Source organism: Malus sylvestris, chromosome 16 (genome assembly GCF_916048215.2).
Source record: "Malus sylvestris chromosome 16, drMalSylv7.2, whole genome shotgun sequence".
NCBI lineage: Eukaryota > Viridiplantae > Streptophyta > Magnoliopsida > Rosales > Rosaceae > Malus > Malus sylvestris.
This window is the reverse complement of record NC_062275.1, coordinates 36042362-36057355: the sequence shown is the minus strand read 5'-3', so window position 1 is coordinate 36057355 and position 14994 is coordinate 36042362. Positions and strand designations below refer to the sequence as shown.

At 38.4% G+C, this 14994-nt stretch overlaps 1 long non-coding RNA gene across 1 annotated transcript; it reads left to right on the top strand.

Annotated features, from left to right (window-relative positions):
* Nucleotides 1–6578: 6578 nt before the first annotated feature.
* Nucleotides 6579–13995, top strand: LOC126607222 (uncharacterized). The gene is made up of 4 exons (XR_007617531.1): nt 6579–6883; nt 7341–7475; nt 13362–13408; nt 13771–13995. It is a non-coding gene; the product is annotated as an uncharacterized LOC126607222 (long non-coding RNA).
* Nucleotides 13996–14994: the final 999 nt, after the last annotated feature.

Genomic DNA, 14994 nt, shown 5'->3' with positions numbered 1-14994 from the left:
AGATAAAGAACTTGCTAATTAGACGCCCCATTCCTTCCTTCACATTACCACCAGTGAAATAACTCCAAACACTCTTTTGACATGCTTTGGATGACTTATATAAACTTGGGGCTATTGGTGGTGTTGGTTGTGATTCTCTAACACTTGCTCCCCGTCTCATTTGTGCACCACCACTTGTCCCGGAACCTTGTGCTCTATTAGGAATTTTATGAAGGTGTTCTCTTTCCCATGCTGACTGTTTAGAGGCACGTAATACTTGTTTCAAACTGCGTCGTTCTTCAGGTCCCATGTCATCATCACATTCGTCCTCATCGTCATCATCATCACTGTTAACCGCTTAGCCAATGACTTCTCCTCGTAGCCTAGCTCGAATATTTTCCATTCCATGTGTTATCTTTTCCTTCTGCTATTTTTTATTTTTTAATAATGTGGTGATGAATGCCTTCACTTCTGGGGGGACATTATCGCATCGTTGGACATTATGTGCTGAATCTAATCCACTAAGATGGTACTTAAGTCATGTCACTCCGCCACTCTTCATTATCCGACCACAATATTTGCAAATTGTGCCATGTTTGTTTCCTTCTATTGGGTCTCCATGTTCCCAAGCTGGATCACGTTTAGTAACTCCACTGGACATCTTAAACGTACCTATATTTATTTTTCATGAAAATTAGGCAATTATTTTTTGGCCAAAAAATATAGTAGTGACGGAAACATATTAAATAGGAAGTAAAGAAAATAGGAAGTAAAGTTATTCTACAGAAGAATTAAATAGGAAGTAAAGAAAATGATTGTAAGAATTTAAGTAATTATAAAAATAATATGGAATAATAAAACATAATATTAATGAATAATAATCCAATTTGATAATAAAATAATAAATAACATTAAATATATTAAAATTATTCTGGGGAATAATTATACAACATTACTTAATTACTTCAAAAAATTAACATGCAAGTATAAATTACAATAATATAAATATAAGTTCCTAAACTTACCTTAAATATGGAACCCTTTGTGTTGAAGCTCTGGAATGGATCTGGTATGGCTCTGAAAGGGGTAAGGGAAGAAGAAGAAACGAAAATGTGTAATAGAGGTTTTAATTTTCGAAGGGTCAAAAAATGTGTGATGATCTGATACTCCACCTTTGAGAATGTGAAAGAATAACACAGTGGCACACGGTTTTGAATAGTCTGAAAAATTGTAAAAGTTGTCCATGGTCTGATACTCCACCATTATTTTTGTCCATGGTTTGAAATTGTACAAGTTGTAATTGTAAAAGTTGTATGGGTTTTGAATTATTTAGATGTTTTTGAATGAAACCACCATTATTTTTGTCCATGGTAAAAAAATGTGTGATCATCTGATACTCCACCTTCTGAGAATGTGAAAGAATATCACGCGTGGCACACGGTTTTGAATCTTGATGCATGAAACCACCATTATTTTTGTCTTGTAAAAAATTGTACAATTCCTAAAAGCTGTAAAAGTTGAATTATTTAGATGCTTTTCTTTTTTCACACCGTCACACACCACCTACACACACACACGCCACCGACACACACACACATGCACACACAGAGATCACACACGCCACCATACACGCACACATGCACATAGAGACGTCAGTCATCTCTGGATCATTCTCTGTTCTCATTCTCCCTTCTCCCACAAACACACACACAGATCTTACAGATCTCTCGAAGTCTCGATTCTTCTCTCTTCTCCCTTATCTCTTCTCCCTTCTCCCACACACACGCATAGAGACCTTAGTCTCTCGATCCTTCTCCCGCATGGCCTTCTCCTCCTCCCTCGCCTTCCTCCTCGTCCGCGTCTTTCGCCTCGTCGGCGAACCCAGGAACTTTCCGGCAAGTTCTCTTGATCCTTCTCCGGTTAGGTAAGCCCTCAATTCATCTTGCATGTTGTGTGGTGTGGTTGAGAATCAAGATATACTAAGTTTTATCTGGTTTTTTTTAACAAGGTTTTAGAAGGATAACAAGGTTTTAGAAGGAGATCGACCCGGGGGAAGGCACACCCAGCTCCGGCGAGGCTGTAAAGGTCGAGGAACTTTCTGAACACCTCCGATCATTTCACGGCAAACGGAAGTTATAAAAACATTCCTCTCCTCTTGTATTTCATTTTTATACTTAGATCGGAGTCTAGGGTGCTCTTTTACAGTCGGCCGGAACTGTAGAAGCTCCGGCGTTCTTCTCCGATTCGCACCAGCTTAAAATTTTTACAAAAAATCATTGGATAGGTGTTAAAATATCCCTCTCTCACAAAACCGATATTATCGGCGAAATATCGCCGATAATATCTACATTTCAGACCTTGGGTAAGACAACCATGATTATGCTACTACATGGATTTAGTCAATAGCAATTAACAATGCTCAATCTCCATTAAATATTTTTTATTTTATTTTTCCTTTACAAATAATATATATATATATATATATATAATCCCTTTATGCAAAGGGGTTTCTATGTTTTTTGGCAAAAAAATAGGGATTAGGTGTGGGACTTACTTCACATCGAATTTCAATAATTCCGAATCATTTATTTTGTAAGTCTTGATTCATAGATCATCATTACAAAAATTCAATTCAATTTGAAACTATTTGCCTATTTAATTATCTAAATAAAATTTCATCGTTTCTTATATAACAAAGTATTTGTCATATCCTAGTCTCGGCTCCGCCATAGTACGATATTGTCCGCTTTGGGTCCCGACCACACCCTCAAGGTTTTGTTTTTAGGAACTCACGCGAGAACTTCCCAGTGGGTCATCCATCCTGAGATTGCTCTCGCCCGAACTTGATTAACTTCGGAGTTCCGATGGAATCTGAAGCCAGTGAGTTCCCAAAAGGCCTTGTGCTAAAGGAGGTAAACATGTACATATAAGGCATAGAGGATCTTCGCCCCTAGGTGATGTGGGATCTAACATTCCACCCCCATTAGGGGCCCGACATTCTCGTCGGCACACTTCCAGCCAGGGAGTGGCTCTGATACCATTCAGTTACATCCCAGTCTCGGCTCCGCCGTAGCACGATATTGTCCGCTTTGGGCCTCGGCCACGCCCTCACGATTTTGTTTCTAGAAACTCACGCAAAAACTTCCCTATGGGTCATCCATCCTAGGACCGCTCTCGTCCGAACTCGCTTAACTTTGGAGTTTCGATGGAATCTGAAGCCAGTGAGTTCCCAAAAGGTCTCAAGCTAAAGGAGGGGAACATATACATATAGGGCATAGAGGATCCTCATCCTGAGCGATGTGGGATCTAACAGTATTCGTTAATTTTCTTGAACCCAATTAGAGATCTAAAATATTTTCGATTTGGTTAATATTTTGCAAGGATGATCTATGAGGTGTAACTTGAAAAATCAACGGTTCAAATTGTTAAAGTTCGACATGATGTTGACCCCACAACTAAATCTCATTTTTTCAAATGATGATCCCATCTCTTAAAGGCTTCTTATATATATATATATATTATAGAGTTAATAATAAGCAAAACTAATGAAAATGATTTGAAAATTTTGAGTTTTAACGATAAGGACAAAATAAAGGGTAAATGAATAGTACCAGAATTGACTTTTTAGTGTAAAAATGTGGTTTTTCGTTAAAGTGAACAGTACCAGAAGCTTTTTATTAAAGTTCCCTTAATAATATGGGTGACAATTGCAGCAAATATATAATCTCCCACTCTCTCATCTAGATCTTATGGTAAGAAAACCAAAATTTTAAATCAAATTTATAAATCAAATGATGTAGTGGTTGATAATTGAATTATTACTTAATTATTGATTAACGTACTTATTTTCTATTGATTACATATCATTTAGCTCAATAATTTTATCTCCTTAACTTTACTCTCTTTTTATTTTAGTTTTAGTACTACTTAATTATTGTATATTTTATTTTTTGCTCCAATACTAGTTCAGTCTTTTGACCAAATGGTGGTGTCGGCAACAACTTTATCCATCATTACCAATACGAGCCAATCATTTATCATTTATGCACATGAACTTAGACATCAAATGGAACCTACAAAGAATACGTTCACTGTCCTTGTGTTTTAGTGCAATAACATAATATTATATGTAAGTTTTCCTTTGTATGACATTAAAATTATTGCATTTCACGCGGTAATAAACTCGTTCCATTCAATTTAATCTTCATCAAAAGGTTATCACTTGGTGATGAATCCGTCATGTTGTAATTCTCTTCACATTCATATATATATATATTTGAGGGGCTCAATCTATATCAATTTCGAAGATCAGACTGTTAAATACTTATCTCTTAATTCATAAATTATATTTGAAAAATTCATCAAAATTAGAGATCATTAAGACAACTAGTAATGAAAAAAGTGAACGAACATAAATTTTTTTAAATGCTAAAATGACTACCTTCTAATTGATTTGTCAACGATCAAATCGTTAAAATCCCTCTTAGATTAGCCCCCACAAGCTGTGTCTCAAATAAACTTACTTGAGGAATCTCTCAACAGAAGGGGACTATATAATATATATTCACTGCGTTTTGGTGGCAGATTGTTCTTGTAGTTTTTTTTTCCTTCAATCCACTGCAATTGAAGCTTAAATCCTTTCCCCTTCCCGTTAGTGTAGTTTAAAGTATACGCATGTTATTCCATCATTGGTAGCAGACAGCAATGATGGTGAACTCCTATAGTAGAAATTCTTCTATAAACAGTGAGGTTGAACAATCTTATGATATTATTTTTCACTTACAAGCATGAAGTTTTAAGTTCGAATCTCACATATGATGAGTTCGATACCTATAGATTAAGGGAATTGTTATTTGTTTAGAGTATGAATCTCACATTGGAAAAAAGGGACATTGCATGTGTTTATAAATTTTTGGACTACTCCCTATATTGTCAATTCGTTTTATAGTGGAACCTCAACTTTATTCACCATATCAGAGTAGGTTGTCCCATGTGTGAAACTCAATGGCCAAATGTGCTCCACGTCATCCTATTTGTGTTGTCGACGTGGAGCACGTGAGGCTATTGAGTTTCACACATTCCTCCGCATCATCCTGTTTGTGTTGTCGATGTGTTAAGCTTGAAAATTTGATGCATGTGAGGGGGCGTTTTGAGAGTATGAATCCCACGTCGGAGAAAAAATGGACCTTGCATGTGCATATAAATAATTGTGCTACTCTCCATATTATCAATTAATTTTATGGTGGAACCTCAACTTTCTTCATGTTAATTTGAATACTTCCGTGTTTAATATTGTATTTATGTCAAAATTTCTTTTGCATATGGGTTATGTCAAACTCCTATATATTGTAACCACTGTAAGTTATTAATTAAAGGAGTCATTTTCTACATATGGTATTTCACTAATCTAATTGTGCACTTCAAAATTTCTATATTTAAAAGGAAAAAAAAAAAAAACCTCTTTTGAGTACAATTAGTTTGTTAAGAGAGACAATAACGATTGTCTAAAGGAGAAATTAGGTTCACATCATTCTTTTTGCTACTCCATTGATTAAAATCCTATTCATTTTCAATTTTTTATCAAGGTCTTTGGGTATTAATAACATCATTAATTGTTTGTGTCACATCTCGGCCCGGGCCCCCACCACATCCCGAGCTCAACTCCATCGTAGTACGATATTATTCGCTTTGGGCCCCGACCACGCCCTCACGGTTTTGTTTCTGGGAACTCACATGAGAACTTCCTAATGGGTCACCCATCCTGGGAAGGCTCTTGGGCGAACTCGCTTAACTTCGGAGTTCCAATGGAACCCGAAACCAGTGAGTTCCCAAAATGCCTCGTGCTAGGTAGAGATGAGAATATACATATAAAGCTTACAAAATCCACTCCCCTGGGTGATGTGGGATGTTACAATCCACCCCCCTTAGGGGTCCGACATCCTCGTCAGCACACATCCTGCCAAGGATTGGCTCTGATACATAATTGTCATATCCCGGCCCTGACCCTCACCGCATCCCGGGCTCGACTCCACCGTAACACGATATTGCCCGCTTTGGGCCTCGGCCACGCCCTCGCAGTTTTGTTTCTAGGAACTCACACGAAAACTTCCCAGTGGGTCACCCATCCTGGGAATGCTCTTGCGCGAACTTGCTTAACTTGGGAGTTCCGATGGAACCCGAAACCAGTGAGCTCCTAAAAGGCCTCGTGCTAGGTAGAGATGAGAATATACATATAAGGCTTACAAGATCCATTCCCCTGGGCGATGTGGGATGTTACAGTTTGAATAATAAAATTCAATCTATACTAAAACTGAAAATCAACTATATCACTGTTCATAAGCACATTGGATTTCCGATTTTACCCCCGATTATTTTATGGTATTCCAAGTTTGGCCCTTTGTCTTGCTGTCAAATTGGGATGAATTCTGTGACACGTGGGACTCCCAGCTTCCTCCACCTTTTTGGTCGCTCACCGCTTCCTCCACCTTTCAAGTTTCAACCACTGCTACCATCATATGCCTCCGCTCTCTTTCCTATCCGTACATCAACCCAACTCTAGTTCTATTTCTTCTTCTTCCCTAAAACTCTCCAATTTCCCCAAAATCCTCCCTTCCAAATCCCCCAGTACCTCATTCTCCCTCGCATAATCAAATTCCCCCAAATCCTTCCAACCCAACGGTCCAATTTTTCAATCTTTACTCCAAGAATTAGCCATGAGCATCCATTTCCGGTTTCGAATTTCGATCCTTTAGGTCAAGTTTTGAACCTTTAATTATTGTCATTGCTTAATGTAGTTGTAATTTAAAGTTTGATTTTTTTTTCAGTTTTGTTATTTCATGTGCAGAACAGCTTTGATCTTCCAGATGACTACTTTGTGCAGCTTCCGAATGATTTCCGTCTCGATGTGAGTTCGTTTTTTCAATCTATGTTAATTACCCAGTTGTTGAATATGATAAAGAATGTGATTTTTTAGATGACAGAGTTATCTCAATAAGGAACAAAAGATAGGTTCATGTAGAATATATTACATAGCAAAAGTTGGGGATTATGCTATTTACATTATTTGGTTAGGAAATTGCTCAATTTTGTGATGTTTGTGTGATTGTGTTTATCCATTAGGTTTGCAAATATCATAGTTTCAAGAATTCATATGATTTTGTTGTTGGGTAGTTCTTTCAAATAAGTTTTAGCTCTGATATTCTATACTTATTTTGGAATTTGATGGTGTTTAGTACTGTTGCATGTGATTAACAAAAAAATATCTTTCGAGTGCACAAGTAGGGAATAGTCCTTACTTCTCTGCTTTAAATACTTACTAATTTATCATACGTAATGGTTCAATTGAGTTGTGTTTTCTGCAGGAGCATTTGTGCAGACTGATGGACTTGGTGTTGCTTAGGGAGCAACATGCTAGGACTTTACTTATTTGTAAGTGTTATCCAGTTTATAACATGGTGGAATAAATATTGGATGCCTGATGATCAAAATAAACAGAGGTATGTAATTGGTCTTTGTCCTCTATCTTTTTACTATTTTGTTGATTTGTCATTGTGTGAATTTAGATATGAATATGAGTTTTTAAGTTATTCAAACATTACAAATTATAAATGTAGGACTAAAGCAGGTTTGGTTCTTCAAGACTCCAGCAAAGTGGGGAAATAACACGGCATTCTTAGGAAAATGGTTGGCTGAAAATTAAAATAAATGGATCTCACATAACTCTTTAGACATGATAAGCCTATTGTAGGGGTATGTAAGTCTAGAAAATTAATGTAGACATGAAAAATTCACTTATTCAGATGATTGTTCGATGGAAGAAACATAAACACACACACAAATGAAGCGAGCAAGATATGGGAACTATAGATTTATAACTGCACAAAGATAAAGAAGTTCCCTTAGAGCAAATTAAACGAAATAGAAAGAAAGAAAGAAACACTATGTGAACATTTGAGATAAAAGTGATAATGGTGGCTGGGGTGTTAGAAATTGCATATAACTTTCTATTTTGATTGAAATGGTTCTTCAACCACAACAACAACAACAACAAAGCCTTTTCCCACTAAGTGGGGTCGGCTATATGAATCCTAGAACGCCATTGCGCTCGGTTTTGTGTCATGTCCTCCGTTAGATCCAAGTACTCTAAGTCTTTTCTTAGGGTCTCTTCCAAAGTTTTCCTAGGTCTTCCTCTACCCCTTCGGCCCTGAACCTCTGTCCCGTAGTCACATCTTCGAACCGGAGCGTCAGTAGGCCTTCTTTGCACATGTCCAAACCACCGTAACCGATTTTCTCTCATCTTTCCTTCAATTTTGGCTACTCCTACTTTATCTCGGATATCTTCATTCCTAATCTTATCCTATCTCGTGTGCTCACACATCCAACGAAGCATCCTCATCTCCGCTACACCCATTTTATGTACGTGTTGATGTTTCACCACCCAACATTATGTGTCATACAGCATCGTCGGCTTTATTGCCATCATATAAAATTTTCCCTTGAGCTTCAGTGGTATACGACGGTCACACAACACGCCGGATGCACTCTTCCACTTCATCCATCCAACTTGTATTCTATGGTTGAGGTCTCCATTCTTTTGCAAGATAAATCCTAAGTAGCGAAAACGGTCGCTCCTTGGTATTTCTTGATCTCCAATCTTCACCCCTAACTCATTTCGGCCTCCATTTGCACTGAACTTGCACTTCATATATTCTATCTTTGATCAGCTTAGGCGAAGACCTTTAGATTCCAACACTTCTCTCCAAAGGTCAAGCTTCGCATTTACCCCTTCCTGAGTTTCATCTATCAACACTATATCGTTTGCGAAAAGTATACACCAAGGAATATCATCTTGAATATGTCATGTTAACTCATCCATTACCAACGCAAAAAGGTAAGGACTTAAGGATTGTTGATGCACAAAATCAGTGAGGACTTTGGTACAACAGAAAGTATTAAGTTTGTGATCTTCGCTAGATTGCTCCGGTCATTAGTGTAGATAAGTATGTAAATGGATAGAGACATGAAAGCAAACACAAGATGTACGTGGTTCACCCAGATTGGCTACGTCCACGGAGTAGAGGAGTTCTCATTAATTGTGAAGGGTTTGCACAAGTACATAGGTTCAAGCTCTCCCTTAGTGAGTACAAGTGAATGATTTAGTACAAATGACATTAGGAAATATTGTGGGAGAATGATCTCCTTTTATAGAAGAGAGTTTCTAGCCTTGTTCTGACATTGACACGTATCGTGTTGTGATTGGCTTCCGATGTTGGCACGTGTCGCACTATGATTGGTTTCTGATGTCGACACGTGTCACTCTGTGATTGGCCTCCTGGTTGGAGGGAAACTTTTCTAGATCCTTGACGGTGTAACATTGACCGGTGCTCGGTAGTTTCGGTATTGGTCAAGTATGGTACAAATAGTACTCCCCTAAGTTCCCGAGTGAGGGAAGCTCCTCGGTTGGGGACTTGCAAGATCCAAGCTGCTGAGTAATCACGAAACTTCTAAGTATTGAAGTGTGGTATCCTCTTCACTTGTCTTAGTTGTCTCATAGGTAGATGTGGCATCTTCTTTGGAAGTACTCTTCCTCCATCCAGGGGTGGTATCTTTAACTGGTGGAGATGCACAAGGTAATGTATCAATTTCACTTGAAGCTTACTTGTAGTTTCAGGCTTGGCCAAGCGTGATACAAACCATGTAGTAGGAGTCCCCCAAGTCATCGAGCTAGGGGATCTGCTGAAAGAGGTGACAAATAAGGTAAGCAATCAGAGCTCCAAGCAATCAGTCCCAGATCAGAAGTTTGATTTCGAGTTCCGGCTGATTGTTCTCATTCTCCCTATCTTGCAGGCAACATGAAGGATAAAGAGAAGAAAATGAGAATAGATAATATGGGATACTTTTGCTTTTGAAGAAGTAGCTTTCCACAGGCTTATTCTTGAACTGGGCTGGAGGGTTTTCTGGTTTCCTCCAGAGTATAAGGCCGACTAAAGAATTTGAGGGTCAAAACAAGTCCATCAAATCTAGAGTACGTTCGACCCTGCTGATATAGGATACTTTTGCTGTTGACAAAGTAGTGGATGTATCGGCACGTGTTCTGTTACGTTTATCTCCACATGCTTCCTTGTATCCTTTTCACTTGCCCTATCTGTTCATCAGGCAGATGTGGTATCTTCTCTGGAAGCATAAGATGTTAAAGATGAGTACTCGAGAGCAATGCCAGGTAGGTAATCAGGTAAGGGGTTCCAGGCAGTCAGTTCCTGACTGGAAGCTTGATTCTAAGTGCTGACTGATTGCTCTCTTTCTCATTGTCTTGCAGGTAAGAACAAGGCCAAAGGAAAAGATAGGGAAAAAGCATGATATGGGATACTCTTGCCTTTAACCCTGACGATATAAGATATTCTTGCTCTGGTGTAGCTTATTTGCAGAGGTATTATCGGGGGGAAAGAAAGCTGAGTATTTCAAGAGGCTTCGTTGGGAGTGCCCTCTCATATATAAGGAAGAGTTGAGCATTTTTGCAAGTCTGCCTGTCCGTTGAAGATGGAGGTCGACATATATAGGAGTTTCCTTAACAACTAGTAGTAATGTTATTCCTTTACCCTGTTTGGTCATAGCACTGTAGTGGGAGCTGCTAACTTCACGTGTTTTAACTCTGTCAGAGCACTTTGAAAAATTGGTCTGTGGTATCTGGGAAGCTGATGTTGCGTGTGAAGATTATAGACAAGCTTTATCCAAGAAGATCTGGCTCTCGAAGTTGAGAAAGCGGTGCCTCTTTGGTTTTCTAACAAGCAATCCTATCGGGGATCTGGCTCTCGAGATTCGGAGAACGGTGCCTCTTCGATTTTTGAGAAAGCAATCCTGCTGGGAGTCTGGCTTTCGAGATTCGGAGAGCGGTGTCTCTTCGATTTTTAAGAAAGTAATCATGTTGGGAGTCTGGCTCTCGAGATTCGGAGGGCGGTGCCTCTTCGATTTTGGAGCAAGCAATCTTGTTGGGAGTGTTTTCTCGAATGTGAGTAAAGATTGGGCATGTTTGCTAGTCTACCTTACCATAGAGCACAGAGGTTGACACACAGGGACTTTCCAATTATCCAGCAGTGGTGCTGTTCCTTTACCCTTGTGGGTAATAATATGGTAGTTAGACCTTCAAAATTTATGTGTCTAAACTTTGTTAGTGCTGTTTCTTTGCTATTCTTTTACCCTTCTTGGTCATAGCGATGTAGTGGGAGCTGCAAGCTTCACATGTCTAAACTTTGTCAGAGATCTTTGGCAAAGTTATTTATGGTACCCATGAGCTGATGTTGCGTGTGGAAAATGGATGATTGAACAGTATGATTCACGTGCTTTATACTTCACCAAAAATTTTTGACAGAATGCCCGTAATTTTTGCAAAACTGAGTGTGCATATGACAGTTGTTGACAAGGCTGAAAAAGCAGGTGCCTCTTCGATTTCTGAGATCAGCCCTCATGGTCTCTGAGCAGCCCAGCTTTTGAGAAAGCAAGCGCCTCTTCGATTTCTGAGATCGAGCTTCGTGGTCTTTAAGCAGCCTAGCTTTTGAGAAAGCAAATGCCTCTTCGATTTCTGAGATCGGCCCTCGTGGTCTCTGAGCAGCCCAACTTTTGAGAAAGTAAACGCCTCTTCGATTTCTGAAGCTCCGTCAAGTGCAGATTTTATAGAGGCTGACATTAAGTTCCAAAGCACACTTGAATCTCTACCAGTAGAAGCTCCTTTCTTGCACTTCTAAGATCTTGATTTGTCCGACCTCTTCTCTCTTCAACACCTTTGAAAATGTATGGCCCCTCCGACCATCGTTTTGACTTGAACCTTGTTGAAGAGGCAGCCACGCCTTTTCCAGACAACATATGGAGCCTATCCTTCTTATCCCCTACTGGTCCTCTTACCGTTGGGGATTCTGTGATGAAGAATGATATGACCGTTGCGGTGGTGGCCAGGAACCTTCTCACTCCCAAAGATAACAGACTACTTTCCAAACGGTCTGATGAGTTGGCTGTTAAGGATTCTCTGGCTCTCAGTGTTCAGTGTGCAGGTTCTGTGTCTAATATGGCCCAACGCCTATTTGCTCGAACCCGTCAAGTTGAATCATTGGCGGCTGAAGTGATAAGTCTTAAACAGGAAATTAGAGGGCTCAAGCATGAGAATAAACAGTTGCACCAGCTCGCACATGACTATGCTACAAACATGAAGAGGAAGCTTGACCAGATGAAGGAATCTGATGGTCAGATTTTACTTAATCATCAAAGGTTTGTGGGTTTGTTCCAAAGGCATTTATTGTCTTCGTCTTCTGGGGCTATACCGCGTAATGAAGCTTCAAATGATCAACCTCCGATGGCTCCTCCTTCTAAGGTTCTGTCCAGTACTGAGGCTCCGAATGATCACCCTCCGGTGCCTTCTCTTTCTAGGGCTCTACCGACTGCTGTGACTTCTCCTAAGCAACCTTTGTGAAGGCTCCCTCTTGTTTGTTTATTTTGACTCATGTATATGTACATATTTGTCACTTATCAGAGATATCAATAAATAAGCTTTGCCTCATTTCAACGTATTGTGTTAAATACACCAAAGCCTTCTTCACTAAGTTCTTTGAATTTTTCTTTTGTTGAAGCTTGTATGTTGAAGCTTTGTTAGTGGAGCATGTAGGTTGAGGTAGTGTTCCCTTAATTTCCCGAGTGAGGAAAACTTCTCGGTTGGAGACTTGAAAACTCCAAGTCACTGAGTGGGGTCGGCTATATGAATCTTAGAACGCCATTGTGCTCGGTCATGTGTCATGTCCTCCGTTAGATCCAAGTACTCTAAGTCTTTTCTTAGCGTCTCTTCCAAAATTTTCCTAGGTCTTCATCTACCCCTTCGGCCCTGAACCTCTGTCCCGTAGTCACATCTTCTAACCGGAGCGTCAGTAGGCCTTCTTTGCACATGTCCAAACCACCGTAACCGATTTTCTCTCAGCTTTCCTACAATTTCGGCTACTCATACTTTACCTCAGATATCCTCAGTTTACAATTTGCAGAAGGTGTATACTTCCGTCAACCTTTATTCATACTTGCATGCTGAGAATTGTGGTAGAAGAGTTACTGGGGAGATGAGCAATTCAATAAGTATACTTCTTATATGTTGCTCTTAACGTATGTCGGTTTTAATTATTCATGAGCAATTGAAAATTTATTTTCACTGATGGTACACTTATATTCATGGATCAATATATGTTTGTTTTTAACGTATCTTATTAAATGCATTTGGAGAAAGTATTCAATTTTTTTAGCAATTAAGAACATTGCTCCCTCCTCAATAACTACATTTTCCTTCGTTCATTTGGGCAGTTCTTTCAAGATTTACATTAACAATCTTTTTCTTTCTTTTTCTAAATTTTGTTGAGGGGGCTTAATGTTACCATTGATGAAGTCTGTGAAGCGCTTTTGGAAGGTAAGTAGTGATATTCAATTATTGCTTATTTCATTTTGTCCAATTTTATTGGAAAATTTCTGAATTTGGTGTGTGCTTCACCCGAAGAAGTCTTAGAATATTGCAATTCTTGCTTATTGCATTTTGTCCAATTTGGAAAGTAAGTTGTGAATATATAACAATGTATTGAAGAGCCATTTGTTTAGTTCGTTAGTGGAATTTCGTTGTTTATGTATTTCCGAAATACTTGATATAATTGATAATTAAGGTTTAAATATCATAAGGTTCCTTTTGTTTAGGATAAACAGATAAGAAGGAATTGAAGAAGTGGGTATGGGTTAGTGTAGAGAACTGACACATAATTGTACTTGCTGTTATTGCAGGAAAATGAAATAGAATTGTACCTTCTGCAAAATTATCGAGTGGTAGCAATTTGCGGATTGTCTAATCTTTTGAAATAATTTCATTTCCAATTTTATTTGTCTTCCTGTAATTTCAAGTCGGATTACTGGGGAATGCCTACACTTTTATGGCTGTTAATTTTTGCTTTCAGTCCATTTTCTTTGCTACTGCTGTGTTAGGATTTTAAACTCAACCGTGAAATTGAGTATAGGCCTTTTTGGTTGTACATAGGTTCTTACTATGGATTAGATACAAACATGTCATTTACATATTCTACTATTTAAGTAATGAACAAAACTATTCTCAATGTTTCTAGCTATTCATTTATCAACTTTAACGTTTTTAAAGTCCGCAGCAAAGTGCGGGTATTCTTACTTGTATTTTTTAAATATATTTCTTTAGTGTTAAAATTGTTACAATTCGTATATTTATATTTATGGCTAAATTTTTTATTAGATATTTTTATTTTTTGTTTGTACCTATTTTTTGACACACCCCGACATGGAAAGGTCGAAGCATGCTGGCCATCACCGTGAGGTGACGTAACCGTAAGGGTAAGTGATGCAAAAAGTGAATAAAATTAAAACTAATTAGAAATGGATTTACTAAATAGTGAAAGAGTGCGCAATCGTGGGAAGAACCCACTACAATTATTCAGAGCGTAATAGATAGTGAGACTACAAAAGAGTAGTCAAAGTAGCTAAGTACACTTATTACATAACAGTGATAAGTTCGTATGTCTAAAGAGAAGAGAATGTCAGAACTGTCGAGATTCCTCGAGTGCCACAAAGATTACAGCTATCTAGGTTCCGGAAGGGCGAAAAACAAAATTGAGTGGGTCAATAAAACAATGTTTATATGAAATCCTTTATTTTCGAATATACTAACTCCTTGCCGTAAAACAAGTATAGTTTCCTTAAGCATACTACGCAAGTATGTAAACGATAAATCAACATATATTATAACAGTAATATAACCAAAAATATGTCAAGTCATGATGTATCAAATGCCAAAATAATATAATCATGTGATAATCAAGTATAGCTAAGTGCTCATCCATCTAAGCTGACACACAAGTTCGAATAGATAATTTTTGACACGAACAGGACTAGGTGTAATCATTATGCTCTAGTACTACAATCACGTGAAGGATGGTGCTGAAGCACGGTCACATACAAGTCGGATTGCCTAATGCAATCTACCCA